Raw genomic sequence first — 24,069 nt, 5'->3', positions numbered from 1 at the left:
TAAGAGATACGTTATGGCTGAAGCAGGGAGATGTTTCAGAAATGCTGAAGGAATATCATCAGGCCCAGGACTAGAGTCCTTCAAGTTAAGAATAGATGAGTTTATCTCTTGAAGAGAGATGGGATGGTTTAATGAATTATTTTGTGCTTCAAACGGATAAATGGGATTTTGTTCGGCGAATTCTTTGGCTTTGAGAAAATTGGCGGTATACTGTTGATTCGATGAGTGGCCTTGATAGATTCTTCCAAAAATGTTTGCAATATCGCTGCTCGATGTTATGAAATTATTATTTTCTTTTAGCCCCGTGAAGTTATATGAAGTGTGTAAACCAGATATTTTCCTAACTTTGTTCCAGACATCAGAGAGGGGGGTATTGCTATTAATTTCCGATGTGTATTTGTTCCATGAAGATCGTTTAGCAGTTTTGACAGTTAGCTGTGCCCTTGCTTTTAGCATTTTGAATTTTAATTTATTTTCGGGTGTTTTATGTTTTTTGTATCGGTTTAGGGCTGATTTACTTTCACGGATTGCTGTAGCACAACTGTCATTCCACCATGGTACAGGACATCGGCCTTTAACAGATTTAGATTTACCAATAAATTTGTGGGCGGCGCTTAAGATAAGTTGATTAAACTGCTCTACATTCGAGTTCACATCGTCTGTTATATCCAAACTGGAAATATTATTATCGATATATTCGGAGAATTTTTGCCAATTTGCATTTTTTATTCTCCACTTAGATATGAATATGGGACCTGATGAGGGATAATTATGGTTTCTAATTAGGATTGGAAAGTGGTCACTACCATATGTATAGGTTTGAGCATCCCAACTGAAACAATGAGCTAAATTTGGGTCGCAAAGAGTTAAATCGATGCATGAGGAATACCCTGTTGAAATATTGAACCTTGTAGGGCTACCATCATTAAGAAAATTTATATTAAGTTGATCTAAGATATCGGCAATACTTGAACCTCTGGCAGATGTGTGATCTGAACCCCAAATTATGTTGTGAGCATTAAAGTCGCCTAGAATTATACGAGGACGTGGCAGTTGCTCTAATAACCTGCAAAGGCTATCAGAACTTACTTGTATGTCGCAAGAAAGGTAAACATTGCAAATAGATACTAAACTGGTAGATGTGATTCTGATAGCAACGGCCTCCAAATCTTTGACTATTGGAATTTGTACCGCCTCGATGGATTTGTTTACTAGTATCGCTACACCACCGCTTGCACGACTTGCATCTGTACGGTCTTTGCGGAAACAAGTGAAATGTTTTGAATTGTACAACTGATTGGCCTTTAAGTTTGTCTCCTGTAGACAAATAATATCTGGAGAATATTCAGATAAAAGAAGCTGTAGCATAGGGAGACGATGGAAAAATCCATCAATGTTCCATTGAAGTATCGAGTTGAATGTTGTTAACAGATTCGGAGTTAGATGATACTGAGCAATTATCTACAGAAGAGTCACTGTCTAAGTCAGAAATCTCTTTCCCTAAATGTTTATGAAGTTTCTTTTGAAGTTTTGTAAACTTAGTTTTTGTAGATCTATCATTTGCATATTGATAGCTGCTTTGTAAAAGATAGAGTAAACCAGGCATATCAGTTGTAAATTCTTTAACGACGCTAATAGTGTCGGGGGAGCCTTGGACATTATCAATCAGTAAGGACAATTGGTGGTAATTTAAAACGAATGGTGGGGTATGATTATCAATAAAATGTTCAAGAGTTTCCCGTGTAGATGGGACTTTAGATGAGCGCGGTTTTTTTGGTTTAGAAGATTTGGGTTTTGCAAACAGATTTTGTGATGAAATTGCTGAGTCTGAAGGAGGAGTATCGATCTCACCAATACTGCGTTTTATGGAAGAACTTGCATTTTCGCAAGTGCTATTAGAGTTTTCACTTGGATGTTGTGGCTTTATTACCTTTGGAAGTACTGGAGCAGACTCATTGCTAATGACAGAAGTCGAGCTTGAAGTTTTGATTGTAAGATTGGTTGAAATGGTTGTTTCGGAAAATTGTGGTGATGTATCAGTTTTATTGGAGTTTTCTGCAGTTGTATCTAATGGAAGAGGTGCTGATAGATTGGAGGATATTGCTTTAGGAGTTTGTGAAAACGGTATTGCCGCTGAATGTGGATGACTGAAAGTGTTGCTATGAGTAGGAGTATTAGTAATTTCTTGGTCATGGAGATTTGTAGGTGTAGGTGATATGCTCGGATTTGATAATGCATAACTTGATGACTGCTGAGTGTTTGGTAACTTGTGTAATATACTTGTTGGGTCTGTTTGATTTGGTACTTCATTGTTTGAATCAATATGAGTTGATTCCGTTACTGAACTGTTATTGCATTGGGATGATATGTGTCCTGTATTTTTGCAAATAAAGCAGGTGAGTGTACCTTGTGACAAAAATATGCGGTAAGGTGTTTGGTCGAAATTTATTAGAATAGAATCTGGAATTGGTGATGTTATAGGGCTTACATAAACTTGCCTCCGAAAGCTCAATATGTGACTATATTCGGGAAGAGTTGAGCTAATTTTCAGAAATGTTATTGGGGAAATAAGCTTTAAACCAATATTCTGTAATTCTTCAACTAATACTTGATGAGGAATTGACGGGCAGACACCAGACAAGACTAGTCTTTCTGCTGGAGAGACAAGTCTCCGTGCTGTTACAATTTCGCCGAGTACTTCTATAGAGCCATGTTGTTGCATGAAATTATCTACTACGGTTTTGTTTGCCAAATACATGCAGATTCTATTATGAGATAATCTAGATGAAAAAATAATATTTTTTGGGTTGATTATTGTGCCCAACGGAATTAAATAATCCTGCAGTTTAGCATTATCGATACAACTAAATACAATTGCTTGGGTCTTACTCGGAAAAGAGTTTGAAGCGGCTGATGCATAACTGTTTGTGATATTCGAACGTTGATTTACTGGACTGGTTAGATCGGAAGGTGTGTTTACATTGTGTGAAGTCATTTTAGCTGCGGTGGCGAAAGCTTCAGTCCGGCTCTGGTAAGTGACAAACCAACCGCATGCTAGCTAACCTCACAAAATGATTGAACGTTGGTGTATATTTATTATTTGACGTTTCTTTTCACAATAATAAAGTAATAATTACGTATAGATAACTTACGTAGTAGTATCTAGTAGATAAACACTTTAATTTTAAAAAACTATTTAATAATACCACTTGTTTTTAGTAAAAACTAGGAGTACAATATCAGTACAACTTCACCATACCTTGCCAGGGTTAACAATAATTATATTTTGTTTAACAGTTGATTCTTCTCGAGGAATTTGATAACCTTGTTGATTAGGTCTGTGCTGTTGAGGACATCTTTGAAGTTAGGACTAATACCAAGCTGTTGGCGTTCTTTGGCATATAAAGGACAGTCACTAAGTATATGTCTGATCCGGAGAGTAGTATTGCAGTGTTGACATTTTGGTAGTGGAGATGATGTCATCAAATAGCCATGTGTTAGACGGGTATGTCCTATACGCAGTCTTCGTACGATTGCCATGTTTTTCCGAGATAAACTAGGGCAGGTAAATAAGTTCACTGAGGGCTTAATTTCATGCAGCACTGAAGTAATTTTATTCCAGTGAGTTTGCCAGGTGGATAGAGTGTGCTTCCTCAGTCTGGCCTTTAGATCATTGCAGATTTGTACATTAAGTATGGTATCCATCGATGATGCAGCTTTTTTGGCAAGGCAATCGGCTTTTTCGTTACCACTAATGCCAACATGGGATGGTACCCATAATAAAGTGACTTTTGTATTTTGATTTATAAGAAGCTGATAAATGTCATGAATATCTTGGACAAGAGGATGGTTGGTGGTTATAGTATTGATGGAGTGTATAGATGAAAGTGAATCAGTACATATGGCTATGTGTGTGTTTGGGTATTTTTGAGCATGTTTGAAAGCACCCAAGATAGCTAGCAGTTCGCCAGTGTGAATACTACACCAAGGAGAAATTTTACAGTGTTCGATAGGCTGTTGAAGAGTAGTTAGAGAATATCCAGCTCCACTTTCAGATTTTGACGCGTCAGTGTAAAGAACTATGTTATATTTACTTTTGTTTATGAGTTCTAGGAAGAGATTTCTTAATGTGTTAACACTGACATCTTCCTTGTTAAATTTGGTGAGGGACAAATCATGCTGAGGTAGTAGGTTGGTCCAATAGGGATTATTGGAGAATGGTAGAGTTCTGGTCTCAGACAAATTTATATCTTTTAATAACGACTGTAGAAGATGAGGAAAAGAATGTATAATTAAGTTACAAGGAGCATTGTCATGAGGTTGATGTAATGATGTAATTAAAGGATACACTGGATTGGAGGGATTGGAAGAAATTGCAGCAGCATAGGAGGAAAGCAGGTATTCCCGTCTAAGCCATAGGGGAGGCTCATTAGCTTCACAGTAAAGACTTTCTGTCGGACTGGAACGAAATGCTCCGAGACATAAGCGGATAGCCGTTGTGTGCACTGTATTTAGTGAATTTAGGTTTGACTTAGATGCAGACATATAGATGAAACATCCATAGTCAAGCTTGGAGCGGATTAGTGATCTGTAAACTTTTAGTAACGTAGTTTCGTCCGCACCCCAATGATAATGTGATAGTGTTTTAATTATATTTAACCTTTTAAGGCACGCTCCTTTAGTTTCCTGAATGTGTTGTTTCCAGGTTAATCTTGAATCAAATATCAGCCCTAATATTTTGCAATTGTCAACGACCGGTAATTTAAAGTTATTGACGGTGATTTCAGGGTTAAAAGAATTTATTCTTCTACTAAATTTAATAACTTTGGACTTAGAATGGGAGAGAGTAAGTCGTAGGGAAGCAACTTTGATTTGTAGATCATTTACTGCTGATTGCAGAATTTTACTAGTGGTAGCGTTGGATATACCCTGGCAGTACATTATTAGGTCATCGTCATATAATGAGCATTTGATAGGTGGAGGGATATTGTGACATAACTGGCTAATCGCAAGAATGAATAAAGATGTGCTTAAAACTGAACCTTGAGGAACTCCGTCATATTGGATATGTGGAGAAGAAAGGAAGTTATTGGCAGAAACCCCGAATGTTCTAGATGTTAGAAAGTTTTTTATAAAAGCGTATATGTTGCCAGTGAGGTTACATTGAAAAAGTTTGTCAAGAATTGCGTTTCTTGAGATGGTGTCAAATGCGCCTTCTATGTCGAAGATTGTAGCTATCAGATCTTGTTTACTATTAATCGCGTTAGATATATGGGTTTGAAGTAGTGCAAGGTTATCTCTTGTGGAGCGCTGTCTTTGGTAGCCAGATTGTTCCTGTGGAATGATCTTGTATTTTTCAAAATACCATAGCAGTCGTTTGTTGATCATTTTTTTCATTAATTTGCACATAGCGCATGTAAGGGAGATAGGTCTGTATGATTGTGGAAAACTAGTTGGCTGATTTGGCTTCAATATAGGTATTACAATAGACTTGCTCCATTGGGATGGAAATTTATGTGAGCTCCAGATTAGATTATATAAAGTTAGGAGTTTTTTAAGAGCATAATTAGACAAGTGCTTTAGAAATGCATAAGGAATATCATCGGGCCCAGCTGCAGTGTTTCTGCTATTAGCTAAAGCAGATATAAGCTCATGTATAGTGAAAGGAGAATTAAGGGGTCTGCTATGTTCAGAAGATATCAGGTTATTTCTTTGTGGATTTATTTCACGAAGAGACATATTAATATGATTAGTTTTGTTTCTGAATTTATCTTCGAAATGTTTAGCAAAAATGTTAGGAATAAGTTCATGTGAAGTGATCTCTATACCATTTGAAATTAAACGAGTAATTTTATTATTAGTTTTGTGACCTTGAATTTGTCGTATTTTTTTCCAAATTTGGCTAGGATTGGAATTTTCATTAATGGAAGATACATAATCCTGCCAGGATGATTTTTTGCTTTTTTTTACTATGTGTTTGGCTTTGGCTTTAAATTTTTTGTAATTTATTAAATTTTCAAGGCTTCTGTTTTTTTGGTACTTGTTTAGAGCTTTTTTGGATAGACGAATTGCCTCTTCACAAGAAGAGTTCCACCAAGGAACTGCCTTATGATTTGAAGAGAATGTTGTTTTGCCGATGTGAATCTTAGCAGCCGTGAGAATTGTCTCTGATATTGACGTTAATAAGTAGTCAACACCATTGGTTAACGGATGTTCATTTGCGAGCAAGAGAGTATCAACAGATTTTGAATATTCTGACCAGTTAGCTTTGTTTAAGCGCCAATAACTTTTGGAAGATGCAGCTCTACTACAGTTGTTGGAAATTATTATAGGATAATGATTGCTGTCAAAGAGATCATCGGCTGTTTGCCAGGATAGAAAAGGTGCTGATTTAGGTTCACTAATACTAAGGTCAATAGCAGAGAATGATCCAGAGGAAATGTTAAAGTGAGTATTAGATCCTGTGTTAAGAAGACATGAGTTTGTGCAGTTAAGGATATTTTCAACTATTTTTCCACGACCAAATGTAGATTTAGAACCCCACATACTGTGATGTGCGTTAAAGTCTCCTGTGAGTATAAACGGCTGTGGTAGCTGGAATAGAAGGTCTAGGAGCTCTTCCTCTTTTAAAGGATGGTTTGGGGGAATATATATGGAGCAGATAGTAAGCTTATTAGGGCAAAATGTAGTTATGGCGATTGCCTCAAGATTCGTTGTTAAAGGAAGCATTGTTGAGTAGATTTCACTGGAAGCAAAAATTGATGCACCTCCACTAGCTCTGATGCAGTTCGTCCTAATGAAGTGGTATCCTTCAAAGGATTTAGGGTGAGGGATATTATTTGTAGTAAAATTAGTCTCTTGTAGACAAATAAAATCTGGATGGTAAATTGATGTAAGATATTGTATGTGTTCAAGGCGCGAATAATATCCGTCGCAATTCCATTGTAAAATAGTGAAAAGATATTTTTTATTTTTAGAAAAGATCGGTATCATTGGTGTTGGAGGTACATGAATTATTGGATGAAAGGCCAACTTCGTCAGCGTCCACGGGATTTATTGTGATCTTTAGCTTTTTTGATAATCTTGTAATTCGATTTTTAAGCGATCTATCAGATACAGTTTGATATATTTGCGTAAGGTCTTCTAAAAGACACTTAATGTTGGTGGTAAAGTTATGAGCTTCTTTGAGAGGATCACTGCTACCAAAGGAATTTTCCAGGAAGGCAATAAGCTGTAATGCTGTCAACGAAAATCTCTCTGGATTAGCACTAATTAATTGTTCAATAGTTGATTGAGCAGAGGAAGTAATTTTACCAAGTTCTTTGTCATCAGTTTTTAATTTCTTTTTAGGAGCTGTTTTAGGAGTTGCAAAGGCTGTGGTAGATTGATCATTTATAGGGTTTAAGTCTGGGGAGTTATTTGTAACATTGTAAAATAGTGAAAAGATATTTTTTATTTTTAGAAAAGATCGGTATCATTGGTGTTGGAGGTACATGAATTATTGGATGAAAGGCCAACTTCGTCAGCGTCCACGGGATTTATTGTGATCTTTAGCTTTTTTGATAATCTTGTAATTCGATTTTTAAGCGATCTATCAGATACAGTTTGATATATTTGCGTAAGGTCTTCTAAAAGACACTTAATGTTGGTGGTAAAGTTATGAGCTTCTTTGAGAGGATCACTGCTACCAAAGGAATTTTCCAGGAAGGCAATAAGCTGTAATGTTGTCAACGAAAATCTCTCTGGATTAGCACTAATTAATTGTTCAATAGTTGATTGAGCAGAGGAAGTAATTTTACCAAGTTCTTTGTCATCAGTTTTTAATTTCTTTTTAGGAGCTGTTTTAGGAGTTGCAAAGGCTGTGGTAGATTGATCATTTATAGGATTTAAGTCTGGGGAGTTATTAGTAACCGATAAAGTGGGTGATTAGAGACTTGTGTCGGTAGAATAAGTTCTTTTGATGCAAGGATTTGAAGGTATGGACACTGACATTAGGGACTGTTCATTTGGAATTATTAAGTCGTTATTAGTTTTATTGATTTCTTCTTTTGAGGAGAAGGAAGGAGGAGACATATTAGAAGGAGGTTCAAATGGGATTAGGCTAGAAGTTGTATTTAGAGAAATATTGGTAGATATTTCTTGAGGGTTAGGACAGGAGTCTGCAGTGTGTCCAGCTTGTTTACATAAAAAACATTCAAGTTTATCCGAAGTGATAAAGATTCTATTGTTGGTATTTTCATGCGATATTAAAATTGAAGTATTTAATTCAAAGTTTTCTTTATCCGGTATAATATAGATAGAGCGTCGAAAACTGAAAATGTGGGCGTATTCGTCCTCAGGTGAGCCGCATCGGATAAAAGAGATAGGAGAAGCAAGTTGTAATCGAAGTTCGTCTTTAAGTGCTTGCTCTATGAGTGAATTCGGGATCGAAGGGCTCACGTTGGACAGTAGTAGACTCTTTGCAGGTGTAATAAGTCTGCGAATAGATACTGTTTGATTTCTAACAGTAATGGTCTGATAATTTTGCAGAAGATTATCCACTATGGAAAAGGAAGAAAGATATATGCATATACGCTGGTTAGAAATTCGTGAAGCAAAGGTTATTTCTTTAGGGGTAACAATTTCGCCGATTGCCTTGATGTAATCAAATAGCACGACGTCAGGAAGAGCGTTCATAACGATGGCGAAACTTCTACTGGGACATGATATTGCTGTTGTAGGTTATTTTGGTGTGATTTTTGTTACTGCAGCGAAGCTGGGTTGTACTGTTTGTGATGATGTTTGAGATGATGTTGATGCCATAATTTGATTTTGATATTCTGGATGCCAAAATATTAAATATGTATGGCCAGTAAGAACTGGCCTAATTTTTTGGTTGTCGATATTTGCTGTTAATTAAAAATCGCCTTACCAGTATTTTTGTTGGTAAACACAGCACATTAACTAACTAGTTTTTATATGAAACACTATTAGCAGAGACGATAAGCGAGGAGTACTTTACTCGTTGGCCTCTGAAATGGGAATGAGAAATAATTTGAAGTAGTATTTTTCATGGTTTAATATTTAGAATGGCTTGGTTGCTTTTTACGTAGAATACACATTTTTAAATCGATATGTGACATTATCTTGTTTTCCTCAAAAATGTGGGTTGGTTGCTTTTTGCATAACAAGGCCCAAATTATAACTATTTCCTGCGTAGGATCTGGCGTCCATTTTTATTTATAAACAATTAACTGTCAAAAAATGGCATTTTCCCCTTTTATTTTTCAAATCAATGGAAAACAATGAAACTTCTTTAGTACAAATATCTTCGAGATTATGGAAAATGCTTTAAAATGACGTACTGCAAAGTTTTATATACTCATTTATTGTTAATATAATTGCGAAAAACTTCGGAATTGCAAAAGAAAATATTTTCTCAATAACTTGTAAAAATTAGTGTACAGCTTTGAAATTTTTGTCAAATTAGGGCTCTTTGGTGCTTAATATGTGATAAAAATTTCAAAGCGATTAATTCAATCGTTTAAATTTTATTCAAATTGTTTATCCCAGAGAGCATATTTTTTACAATAACATAAGTCAGAAAAAAATGACCTTAGAACCATTCCACAGTTGTCAAATGAAAGAGCATGAGCTACATTTTCAACGTGGTTTCAAAAACCGAATAAAAGATGCATTTATTAGTAATAAATAATTATGCAAAAGTATCGTTATTTTTCTTTATAAACTTTTTGAATAACTTTTTCCAAAAAAAAAAATTAACTTTTTTACCCTGTTTTAAGTGCACAACTACCAAGTAATGTAATCTATATCATAATTAATAAAAAATTGTAATAAATATCTATAATTTCTTATATAAAAAAAATAAAAAGTTTATAACGAAAGGCTTACGATACTTTTGCATAATTATTTATTACTAATAAATGCATTTTTTATTCACTTTTTTTAAACCAAGTTGAAAATATAGCTCATGCTCTTTCATTTGACACCTGTGGAATGGTTCTAACGTCATTTTCTTCTGACTTATGTTATTGTAAAAAAATGCTCTCTGGGATAAAAAATTGAATAAAATTTAAACAGTTAAATAATTCGCTTTGAAATCTTTATCACACATTAAGCACCAAAGAACCCTTATTTGACAAAAATTTCAAAGCTGTACACTAATTTTTACAACAGTTATTGCGAAAATATTTTTTTTGCAATTCCGACCTTTTTTCGCAATAGTATTAACAATAAATGAGTATACCAAATAATCAAACTTTGTAATAAGTCATTTTAAAGATTTTTCCATAATCTCGAAGATATTTGTACTAAAAAAACCATGTTTCCCTGTTTTCCATTGATTTGAAAAAAAAAGTGAAAAATGCCATTTTTTGACACAATTGTTTATAAACAAAAATGGCCGCCAGATCCTACGCAGGAAATAGTTACAATTTGCTCTTATAGGTATTACCTGTCGAAAAAATGCTTCAGTACCCTGGCTGTTCAAGTGTCATGGAAAAAACCTTATTACCCTGGACTAATACCCAATAGCGAGTGAGTTATTGCTCTTTAAAGGCTGGATATATTCGAAGAACATCGATATGTAGAACTTTTAATCTCAAATAACTCGAATGTGGTGCAATCTTTTGGGAAAACTTAAGAAACATCTTCTAAAGACCATCAAAAAAACTTTCAAAAAAGTTCTAACAAAAGTTTATTTTTGTATAAGAAATAACTAACTTATGACGAAAATAAAGTCGCTCTCTGCTTTTTTTCTTTTTGAAATGTAAAAATTAAACCCTCGTCTTAACAATCCTGATAGAAATGAATAGCTCCCCACTTGAAATTAATTTTATATAGGTATAATTGATACGATCCATGTGATTGGACCGGTTTGGAATGCTTAGTTTAGAAAAAAAATAGTTGATTAAGTCGAAAATGACATTTTTAAATTTAAAAAAAGTGCATTTTTCTTAAATAAATCTAAAAGTATTCATAATATGAAAAAATGTTTCAAATACTAATTTTAGAATTTCTTTTAGTGAAAATTTTTATTTGTTTTGTTTTTGTATCATGAAAACTTTTAGGTTTATTTAAGTTAAATGCACTTTTGTGTTAAATATAATAATGTCATTTTCGATTTAATCAACTATTTTTTCTAAACTAAGCATTCTAAACCAATCGAGTCACAAGGACCGTATCAATTATACCTAAATAAAGAAAGTTAATTTTAATTAGGAAGCTATACATTTTTATTAGAATTGCAACGGAGGGGAGAGGGTTTAATTTTAAGATTTCAAAAAGAAAAAGCAGAGATGGACTTTATTTTCGTCATAATTCAGTCAGTTCTTGTGAAAAAACTTCTAACAGAGCTTACTTGAAATATTTTTTAATGAGCTTTAAAATAAAATGTCTCTTAATTTTTCCAATAAATTGCACCACATTTGAGTTATTTGAAATTAAAGGTTCTCCATTTCGAGGTTTTTCGAAAATAACCATCATTTAAAGAGCAATAACTCAGTCGTTATTGGGTTTACCTAGATCTTTCCGATGCAAATCTCTTTGTTTTTTTATTAGCCACAATTTTTTTCTTAATAATTTTTTCTATAAAATTAAATTTTTTAACGGTTTTCATGAAAATCGGTCATAAAACGTGAGTTTTTCATTGAAAAATGCATAGTATCAATCGCAAATAACTTGAAAAGTGTCAATTTTGTAAAAAATTGTATAGAACAAAATTTACTTAGAATTGGTAACTCTATCGATTTTTATAGTTATTTTGGTTAAAGAATTTGCATCCCCTAGATGGGACTGTTTTCACTACCAGGACAAAGGCGCAATTCAGCATAGGGTAGATTTTGAAGGAGAGTGTCAACAGAGCTTAAACCCAAATTTTCATTAAAATCGGTGTTGATTCTCAAAATTCCCGTTTTACAGTTTTTTACCGCTAATGAGTGGTCTAAGATTAGTTTTCGAAATTTACTGTATAGGAACGTACTTACCTTTAACTAATTAATTCAGATATGAGTCCTACTCAATATGGATTTTTGTTTAATAATATATGTGACGTTTATTACTTATGGATTCTCCAGAAATAGACAATCTCATTTTGCTTATCTCTATTATGCCTACTGGTAGTCTGCTTATCTCCTTAATTGCATGCGTGCTTCATTTAATGTTTTAACATATTCTTTGCTGTAACGACTATAACGTTTTTGTTTGCACCAAATTGGCAAGGATTTTGTCTGTTAACAATATTCAAGGCTTTGTAGTAAGTACAGAATTATCCTTCTCTGTCGGTTCTTGTTATCCCATGCCAGTGATCTATATAACATCTATTCTGTGATTTGTCATAGTTATCTGAAATGTTCTACAATTTCTATGAGTCTTTGATGCATTGGTTTCCCGTTGCCTTTACCTGTAGGACAGGCTCCTCTCCACAAATCTTGATCGCCCGCCTCCCAGGATAATATACTTTCGCCAATGTGTATTTTTCTCAATAAATTTTAATATTTTATTCCTAGAGATCCTGGCCAATAGAAAGCTACAGAAATAAAAATTACAACGACTATTTCATTCTCAGAGATTCTGACCAATAGAAACGTACAATAATAAAAATTATAGCGGTATTTTTTTCGATAATTTCCCGTCGTCAAGTATTAACATTTACATTAAGTATTCCCGACATGAACATTAAGTGACATTTATGACGATTAATGTGTTAAAACTTGTCAAATAGTACACCATGGGCAGATTTAGCCAATATTCAGGCGAAGATATCAATAAAATATTAGTTAAAATGATTTAAATAACAGATTTATTCATGCAATAATCTTACCTAATTACATTCCAGCTCTTAAAAATTATCGACTTGTTTTGTGATAAAAACTCGTGACAAAATTGTCAAAGTGTCACTCGGGATACAAATCGATAATTTTAGAGCTCTCGTGTAATTACTACTGATTATTTCATTCATAGGAGATTCTGACCAATAGAAAGTTACAGAAACAAAAATTAAACTGATAATTTTTGATAAATCCCATCGGCATCTAAACATTCCGTATATGTATTTGGAACCTAGGAGTTTTCTATTGGTTTGTTGCAGCACGCGGTCATATTTCAACCAATAGGCGGCGAGGTCCCAAACGCATATACGGAATGTTATTCGGTTCCAAATTCATATACGGAATGTTAAATATTCTTACACCGAAAAAGATAAGTTTTTATTAGAGTCTGTGAAAAGGAGATTGATTTTAAAATAATTGGTACTGTATTATTAAATAACAATAAAACAATTATAATATTTGGAATGCTATTCGGTGCGAAATTCATATAAGGAATGTTAAAAATATTCGTACACCGAAAAAGATAACTTTTATTAGAGTCTGTTAAAAATAGATTGATTTTAAAATACTTGTTACTGTATTATTACATAAAAATTAAACAATTATAGTATATGGAATGTTATTTGGAACAAAAAAGACGATTTTTATTAAAGCCAGTAAAATGAGACTGGTTTTTAATAGTATATTATGCAACGAGCATTTAATGTGAGTATAAGGGATACGAAACGAGCCGCCTAGCGGTGAGTTTCGTATAGAGTACGAGCCCTAAACTTCAACAGAATTGAATTGAATAGCTGAAACAGATCTAAACATACTAAACAACACGTGCAAGTGATTAAAAATTCTGAGAAAGCAAAACCTTAGTCAAATAAAGAAATATGTCTCTCAAATCTATACCATCCCATTTATGAATGTCGCACCAAATAACATTCCATATAGGTAATCATTGTTTAATTTTTCTTTATTAATACATTAACAAAATAGGTATTTTAAAATCAGTCTTCTTTAACTGAATAGTAAAAAGTCCTACTTTTTGGTCTACGAATATTTAACGTTCCGCATATGAAATTACACCAAATAACATTCCAAATACTATAATTGTTTTATTTTTATTTAATAATACAGTAACAAGTCTTTTAAAATCAATCTCCTTTTAACAGACTCTAATAAAAACTTATCTTTTCCGGTGTACGAATATTTAACATTCCGTATATGAATTTCGCACCGAATAACATTCAAAATACTATAATTGTTTTATTTTTATTTAATAATACAGTAACAATTATTTTAAAATCAATCTCCTTTTCACAGACTCTAATAAAAACTTATCTTTTTCGGTGTACGAATATTTAACATTCCGTATATGAATTTGGAACCGAATAACATTCCGTATATTCGTTTGGGACCTCGCCGCCTATTGGTTGAAATATGACCGCGTGCTACAACGAACCAATAGAAAACTCCTAGGTTCCAAATACATATACGGAATGTTTAGATGCATCCCGTCGTCAAGTATATTACGTCAGATGCCCTTCGTTGCTACGAAAAAATACATTCAGTGACATTAATGACAATTAATGTTTTAAAAATTATAAAAGTGATGACTTTCAACCGTCAAATATTTATAACAACTGTGTGTTTAATTGTAATAATTTGTACTTACATAAATAAATTACAAAAAAATTTTGGTTTTGAACAGTTTTATTCATGAAATAATCGCAACAAATAAATGCACTCGATCTCTAAAATTATTATCGAATTTTTGCCCTCGTGGCACTTTGACATAATTTCACTCCCCTTCGGGTCGTGAAATTAAAACTGTTAAAGTGTCACTCGGGAAAAATTCGATAATTTTAGAGCTCTTGTGCAATTACTACTGATAATTTTTTTCGATTATTTCCCGTCGTCAAGTATTCCGTCAGATACCCTTCGTTGCTACGCAAAAATTCATTCAGTGACATTATTGAATATTAATGTTTTATAACTTTTCACAGACAAGACCAAGAAACAGGTTTAGCAAATATTCAGGCGAACATATCAGTAAAATATTAGTTAAAGTTATTTAAAAAGACAGTTTTATTCTTACCGTTTTACTCTCGACCTCATAAAAATTATCGATTTGTTTTGCCCCCGTGACACTTTGACATAATTTCACTACCCTTCGGGTCGTGAAATTAAACCTATCAAAGTGTCGCTCGAGATACAAATCGATAATTTTAGAGCTCCCTTGTAATTACTACTGATAATCATGATATCAACAATACCCTAATTAAAAATTCTCATATAATTTTTAAGCAAACCTGCCGACTGCGACTATAGTATTCATATTTTCACAAACGCATCCAAATCTATCAATGGAGTAGGCTCATCTGTGTTTACTCCCAATGCCAATCTTATGTGCAAACTTCCTTCACAGACTTTGTTTCCAATGCAGAACTTTATGCAATATATCAAGCTCCCAAATACCAAATATCTAAACAATTATAATATTCCAAAATCCCTTATCCTCCCAGACTCCCTAGGCTCAGTTTCAGCTACACTACGCATTTATCTCAATCACACAATTGAAAAGAGAATTAAATCTCTAGAGTCTCTAGTTGCCCATGAAATAAAAAAGACGGCTAAAATTGGTATGGATTCCTTTTCAGATTGGTATTGAAGGTAATAAAGAAGAAAGTAAAAGGATGCGAATTGCATCAACCAGCACTGGTACTTAAGTCAGATGTGAATATGTATCAGGTGACTTACAATTGCAGTTCAAATTGAAACTCCTGCGAACACAAATGCTTTCAATCACTATACAAGAACCAACAATCATTGCTGGCAAACGGTCCTAACTTGCCTTTGCCTAGCACACACCAGACTGACACTCTTACGTATTAACCTTTCCGTCACCGTGGGTATTTTAGGTACCTAAGATGCGGATTTGTTTTTATAACTTTTCAAAATATATTTTTTTCCTCCTCCAGGTAATCTTAGAAAATCCATTACCAAATCGTTTTTTTATAAAAATTATTTGGGGTACCTCCGTTACCCCGCATGGCCCACTGCGTATTGAAACCAAAGGGTCAGTTGACACCGGAAATTACAGAAAAACTAAAACATCATGCAGTACATTCAGAAAACCGATTTGCAGCATACATCGAGAAGATAATAGAAAATTTGTATATTGTGACAGTAAAAATAATAAATAAGAGCAAATTATAATAAAAGTTAAAAAAAATGTACATTGTTTAAGAATAAAAAAAAATTATTTCAGTGCCTAGTGCTTTACTGTATAACTTTCCAAACAGTAATGTATATTTTAAATGATTTATTAAAGTATTTTAGTGGGGTACCATAGTTACCCCACACGGCCTGAAGCGAAGTTTTTGTAGCACTGTTCCGAAAAGGTTAAAGAAACTATGGCATCTGTCATAATCATAACTGTCAAATCGTTGGGTAAATCATAATGGGACCGTTGTTGATCATATTGTTGACAGGCAATAATTGATAATAGGCCTTGGGCCCGCATATACAATTATTATTTATGACCACACCGTTGAAACTTTTTGTACTTGTTATTTGGGTGGAGTCGGACAAATTTTGAGCTTGGCGCATTATGGTAGTGGGGCGTTTGTCTGTCAAGCGGTGACGAAGTTGTCAATTTTATGCAAGAAAAAAATTTATTACCACATTGGTCATTCTATTTTAATCAATGGATTTTATCATATAAACAACGAAAACAATTTTGTCGGACAAAAATATTGGGGCATATGACGCGTCGGACACGCTAAATATGTCAAATTTATGAAAATAATAAATTTATTACCACATCGGTAATTTTAACGGTATCTATCATAAAACCTTTTTACAATAATGTGGTAACCTTGTCGGACAATTTTCACGGGGCATATGCGCAGTCGGACGCACCGAAGATGTCAATTTCCTGAAAATTTTTTATTTATTACCACAGATGTCATTTTTATTTTGTAGTGTTCTTTTACATGTGTAATGCATATTGGATCACTTGTCGGACAAAAATAATGGGGCGTTTTGGTACAATTAAAAGAAGAAGTAATTTTTATGCATACAGGGTGTTTGGTAAAGAATGGGCCATAGCTTAACCTCAGGTTCCTGAGGTTAAAATAGGCCGATTTAAGCTAACTTACCTTAGTACAAAGTTTATAATAGCCGAGATACAGGGTGTCAAAGTTAAACTTTTTTTTTATTTATTATTTAATATTTCCTGATAGGTATGAGATAACAACATGAAATTTTATATTTGGGGGTTTCTTGGGTCTAGAAATCTAAATTCCTTACCAAAAATTATGCATTGCCCAGAGGGCGCCACATATGCCTTTCAGCACTCATTTATTACGTTCAATTTTTTTTATCCCTCACTCTGTATAATTTTGACATTAAAATTTTTATTTTCCTATTAGTTTTACTTAATAAAGGTATACTTCTTTCATCTTCCTAAACTCAACCGTTTTCGAGATAAACGCATTTTAAATATGCGATACACCATCATTTTTAGCATAATATCATTGAAGTTACACCCGAAAAATAACTTAAAATTTATGAAAATAATAAATTTATTACCACATGGATAATTTTAACGGTATCTACCATAAAACCTTTTTACAATAATGTGGTAACCTTGTCGGACAATTTTCACGGGGCATATGCGCAGTCGGACCCGCCGAAAATGTCAATCTCCTGAAATTTTTTTATTTATTACCACAGATGTTATTTTTATTTTGTACTGTTTTTTTACATGTGTAATGCATATTGGATCACTTGTCGGACAAAAATAATGGGGCGTTTTGGTACAATTTAAAAAAAAATAATTTTTATACATTTTTGACTTCATATTAAATTACGTATTTTTCGGCTCATATTACCCGTATGCGCGCCAATGGTGAATATTAAATTCTTAACTGTAGTTAAAAATGTGCAATAACTACCTCTTAAAACCCACCAAATTTCATTTGCATATCTCAACTGGTTTTAAAGCAATAAATAAATCGTCAGTTTGTCAGAAAAACTTCAACACCCCCTATCTCGGAAACGATGCATTTGTGGACATACGTTTTTCTCGTAAAGCAAACTGACTTTATTTTGTCATGCACAATTACTCCTTAAAGTTTGCCATTTAAAAACACACTTTGTCTATGAAAAACATGGCTAGTTATTAAAGTCCTTAACTTTTTTATTATCCAACATAAACGAATGAATGAAAAAACTGAATGTTGAGAAGGAATGAGGCTATAGTTAGGTTTTAATTTTAGTATTTTATAGATGCTAGAATATTCCACGGGGTGATGCGAACTTTGAGAAAAAACATTTTTCCCTTTTTAAATAGAAATTGAATAAAATTTCTGAGATCGGTAACTTTTGAATGGTATATACAATTTTCAAAATTACAATGGGATAAGACAGGGAGATTCCCTGAGTCCTCTGTTGTTCAACCTGATCATGGACGAAATAATAAAAAAAGTAAGAACAAAAAAAGAATACCAAATGGGAGAAAAACCACTTAAAATAATCTGCTGTGCAGACGACGCAATACTAATCTCTCAAAGTGAAGATGATTTACAACGTTTGCTGCACGAATTTAATATAACCGCTAGAAAATTTAACATGTAAATTTACCTAAAAAAGACTAAATGCATGGTTATATCAGCAGATCTAATAAGGTGTAAATTAGAGCTGGAGGGTCAAATAATAGAACAAGTCATGGAGTTTAAATATCTAGGCATCACACTATGCAGCTACGGAAAGCTCGAAACAAAAGTGGAAGATCAGGTGAATAAAGCAAACAGAGCCGCAGGTTGCCTGAATGAAACAATATAGAGAAATAAAAACATCAGAAAAGAAGTGAAAGGCAGAATTTACAAAAGAGTCATCAGACCAATAATGACATACGCGGCAGAAACACAACCTGATACAGAAAGGACAAAAAGAATGCTATAGAAACAGCAGAGATGAAAACATTGCGAAAAATCGATGGTAAGACGCTGTGGGATAGAGCTAGAAGTGCAGATATATGAAGGAGATGCAAGGTGGACAACATTAATAACTGGGTGAAACAGAGGTGTAACCAGGATGATCCTAAGGGGGAGTTACGTCTACTTGAAGGTCTCTGGGGGTATGGAATAATAATTGTGTTAAGCGTATAGAGCTCAAAGTACATCCAAAAGGGGGGTTATAACCCCCAAAACCACCCCCTGGTTACGCCTATGGGGTGAAAAGCAGAAGAGTAGAATGGAACGACCACATAAGCCGAATGACAACAAATAGAGTAGTAAGGACGGTCACAGAAGGTTCCCCAATAGGAAGACGATCAGTGGGAAGACCACGAAAAAGGTGGAATGACAACTTACTGGAGGCACATTGAAAAACAGACAGAGTAATGTCTATATAAAAGGAAGAAGAAGAAGAAGAGAAGAATTTTCAAAATTAAACATGCTTTGGAAAGGTATAAACATGCTTTGGAAAGGTAATGTTCAGTACTAAAGGAAGCTGTAAAGTCGGACTTAAATTTTCTAAATTTTTGGGAGTTTTGGGGACGAGAACGAAAAACAGACTCTAAATGGGACGTAAAATCCACACCCTTGGACCAAAATGGATGGTTGACATATATCTCTTTTCCTATATTTTAAGATTAGATTTGGCCCAATTTTTTCAATTCAGTCACATTTAGAAAATCGAAAATTTCTTGTATAATATAGTGTCACATGTACGGGAACAGCCGTTCTCTGGGATATAAAAAAATAATAAGCATCAAGGAGACCAAAGCGAACTATAAACAATTTTTCTCGGTTAGTTCTACATAGATCAAACTGAAAATTTGTAGAAATACACCTTATAATATTTATAAGGACGTAACGTAGAGAACATTCCTTCTTCTTCTTCTTTCTCATAATCCTTAGTGCCTTCAGGGCGTCGGATGTCGGGTTCCGCCTTGTAGAGAACATTCTAAAATTTTAAAAAAAATTTCCGAAATTTTCCCTCTTGTCGAAAAATCTTTTTGGAAAATTTTGTGTACAATTCTTTGTCATGCCCTTTTAAGTGTAGTACTTAGCGTGTGTACCAATTTTTAGCTAAATCGATTCAAAAGTAACCGAGAAACACTGTTTTAATTTTTTTTTTGATAATACCTCTTCGTCGATAGCCTAAAAGAATTAAGATTTCTGTTATTTTGCCCCAACATTTTTGTCAGACAATTATATTTTTTGTTTAAGAATATAATTACTTGTAACCTACTACTTTTGTCGGAAAAATGGTTGTAAAGATAAGGGATGCACGAACCCAGCATAATTTGAAAGTATACTTTACTAATAAAAATAAATTTTTTGTCCGACTGTCGAGTTGCCCCAATATTTTTGTCCGACACTTCGATTTTTTGATTAAGAATATAATTACTTATAACCTACTAATGTTGTCGGAAAAATGGTTTTAAAGGTAAGGGTTGCACGAACCCAGTAAGGTTCAAAAGACAGTTTATTAATAAAAATTAAATTTTTTGTCCTACTTTGGATTTGACCCAATATTTTTGTCGGACACTTAGATTTTTTGATATGGAATATAACTACTTATAACCTGATACTTGTGTCGGAAATTCTTTTTTATTTCGAGAAAAAAAACTACAGAACGATGTTTGTCGTTGTTCAAGGAGTATGTACACAAATTATCAGATCACAATTTTTCTAAAATTTTCCCTCTTGTCGGAAAATTTTTTAAGAAAATTTTGGGTTCCGATCTACGTCATACCCTTTTAAATGCTTTACTAAGTGTGTGTACCAATTTTCAGCTAAATCGATTCAAAAGTAACCGAGAAACACTGTTTTAAAATTTTTTTTTGATAATACCTCCTCGTCGATAGCCTAAAAGAATTAAGTTTTCTGTTCGTTTGCCCCAACATTTTTGTCAGACAATTATATTTTTTAATATAATTACTTGTAACCTACTACTTTTGTCGGAAAAATGGTTGTAAAGATAAGGGATGCACGAACCCAGCATAATTTGAAAGTATACTTTACTAATAAAAATAAATTTATTGTCCGACTGTCGAGTTGCCCCAATATTTTTGTCCGACACTTTGATTTTTTGATTAAGAATATAATTACTTATAACCTACTAATGTTGTCGGAAAAATGGTTTTAAAGGTAAGGGTTGCACGAACCCAGTAAGGCTCAAAAGACAGTTTATTAATAAAAATTAAATTTTTTGTCCTACTTTGGATTTGACCAAATATTTTTGTCGGACACTTAGATTTTTTGATTTGGAATATAACTACTTATAACCTGATACTTGTGTCGGAAATTCTTTTTTATTTCGAGAAAAAAACTACAGAACGATGTTTGTCGTTGTTCAAGGAGTATGTACACAAATTATCAGATCACAATTTTTCTAAAATTTTCCCTCTTGTCGGAAAATTTTTTAAGAAAATTTTGGGTTCCGATCTACGTCATACCCTTTTAAATGATTTACTAAGTGTGTGTACCAATTTTCAGCTAAATCGATTCAAAAGTAACCGAGAAACACTGTTTAAAATTTTTTTTTGAAAATACCTCCTCGTCGATAGCCTAAACGAATTAAGTTTTCTGTTCGTTTGCCCCAACATTTTTGTCAGACAAATATATATTTTGTTTAAGAATATAATTACTTGTAACCTACTACTTTTGTCGGAAAAATGGTTGTAAAGATAAGGGATGCACGAACCCAGCATAATTTGAAAGTATACTTTACTAATAAAAATAAATTTTTTGTCCGACTGTCGAGTTGCCCCAATATTTTTGTCGGACACTTTGATTTTTTGATTAAGAATATAATTACTTATAACCTACTAATGTTGTCGGAAAAATGGTTTTAAAGGTAAGGGTTGCACGAACCCAGAAAGGTTTAAAAGACAGATTATTAATAAAAATTAAATTTTTTGTCCGACTTTGGATTTGACCCAATATTTTTGTCGGACACTTAGATTTTTGATTTGGAATATAACTACTTACAACCTGATACTTGTATCGGAAATTTTTTTTTATTTCGAGAAAAAAAACTACAGAACGATGTTTGTCGTTGTTCAAGGAGTATGTACACAAATTATCAGATCACAATTTTTCTAAAATTTTCCCTCTTGTCCGAAATTTTTTTGGGAAAATTTTGGGTACAGCGCTACGTCATACCCTTTTAAATGTTTTACTTAGTGTGTGTACCAATTTTCAGCTAAATCGATTCAAAAATAACCGAAAAAATCTGTTTTAAAATATTTTTGGATAATACCTCCTCGTCCATAGCCTAAAAGAATTAAGTTTCCTGTTGGTTTGCCCAAACATTTTTGTCAGACAATTACATTTTTTGTTTAAGAGTATAATTACTTGTATCCTACTACTTTTGTCGGAAAAATGGTTGTAAAGATAAGGGATGCACGAACCCAGAATAGTTTAAAAGTATAGTTTATTAATAAAAATTAAATTTTTTGTCCGACTTTGGATGTGCCCCACTATTTATGTCGGGCACTTAGATTTTTTGATTTGAAATATAACTACTTATAACCTGATACATGTGCTGAAAATTTTTTTTTTAATTCGAGAAAAAAAATACAGAACGATGTTTGTCGTTGTTCAAGGAGTATGTACACAAATTATCAGATCACAATTTTTCTAAAATTTTCCCACTTGTCGGAAAATTTTTTAAGAAAATTTTGGGTTCCGATCTGCGTCATACCCTTTTAAATGCTTTACTTAGTGTGTGTACCAATTTTCAGCTAAATCGATTCAAAAGTAACCGAGAAACACTGTTTTAAATTTTTTTTTTTGATAATACCTCCTCGTCGATAGCCTAAAGGAATTAAGTTTTCTGTTCGTTTGCCCCAACATTTTTGTCAGACAATTACATTTTTTGTTTAAGAATATAAATACTTGTAACCTACTACTTTTGTCGGAAAAATGGTTGTAAAAATAAGGGATGCACGAACCCAGCATAATTTGAAAGTATACTTTACTAATAAAAATAAATTTTTTGTCCGACTGTCGAGTTGCCCCAATATTTTTGTCCGACACTTTGATTTTTTGATTAAGAATATAATTACTTATAACCTACTAATGTTGTCGAAAAAATGGTTTTAAAGGTAAGGGTTTCACGAACCCAGAAAAGTTTAAAAGACAGTTTATTAATAAAAATTAAATTTTTTGTCCGACTTTGGATTTGACCCAATATTTTTGTCGGACACTAAGATTTTTTGATTTGGAATATAACTACTTATAACCTGATACTTGTATCGGAAATTTTTTTTTATTTCGAGAAAAAAAACTACAGAACGATGTTTGTCGTTGTTCAAGGAGTATGTACACAAATTATCAGATCACAATTTTTCTAAAATTTTCCCTCTTGTCGGAAAATTTTTTAAGAAAATTTTTGGTTCCGATCTACGTCATACCCTATTAAATGCTTTACTTAGTGTGTGTACCAATTTTCAGCTAAATCGATTCAAAAGTAACCGAGAAACACTGTTTTAAAAATTTTTTTTGATAATACCTCCTCGTCGATAGCCTAAAAGAATTAAGTTTTCTGTTCGTTTGCCCCAACATTTTTGTCAGACAATTATATTTTTTGTTTAAGAATATAATTACTTGTAACCTACTACTTTTGTCGGAAAAATGGTTGTAAAGATAAGGGATGCACGAAGCCAGCATAATTTGAAAGTATACTTTACTAATAAAAATAAATTTTTTGTCCGACTGTCGAGTTGCCCCAATATTTTTGTCCGACACTTTGATTTTTTGATTAAGAATATAATTACTTATGACCTACTAATGTTGTCGGAAAAATGGTTTTAAAGGTAAGGGTTGCACGACCCAGTAAGGTTTAAAAGACAGTTTATTAATAAAAATTAAATTTTTTGTCCGAGTTTGGATTTGACCCAATATTTTTGTCGGACACTTAGATTTTTTGATATAGAATATAACTACTTATAACCTGATACTTGTGTCAGAATTTTTTTTTAATTGGAAAAAAAAAACTACAGAACGATGTTTGTCGTTGTTCAAGGAGTATGTAAGCAAATATCAGATAACAATTTTTCAAAATTTTTCCCTCTTGTCGGAAAATTTTTTAAGAAAATTTTGGGTACAGCTCTACGTCATACCCTTTTAAATGTTTTACTTAGTGTGTGCCAATTTTGAGCTAAATCGATTCAAAAATAACCGAGAAAACTCTTAAAATTTTTTAATATTACTTTCTCGTCGATAGCCTAAAT

The sequence above is a fragment of the Diabrotica virgifera genome, chromosome 2 (genome assembly GCF_917563875.1).
Source record: "Diabrotica virgifera virgifera chromosome 2, PGI_DIABVI_V3a".
NCBI classification, from domain to species: domain Eukaryota; kingdom Metazoa; phylum Arthropoda; class Insecta; order Coleoptera; family Chrysomelidae; genus Diabrotica; species Diabrotica virgifera.
Note: the sequence above shows the minus strand (reverse complement) of the source record.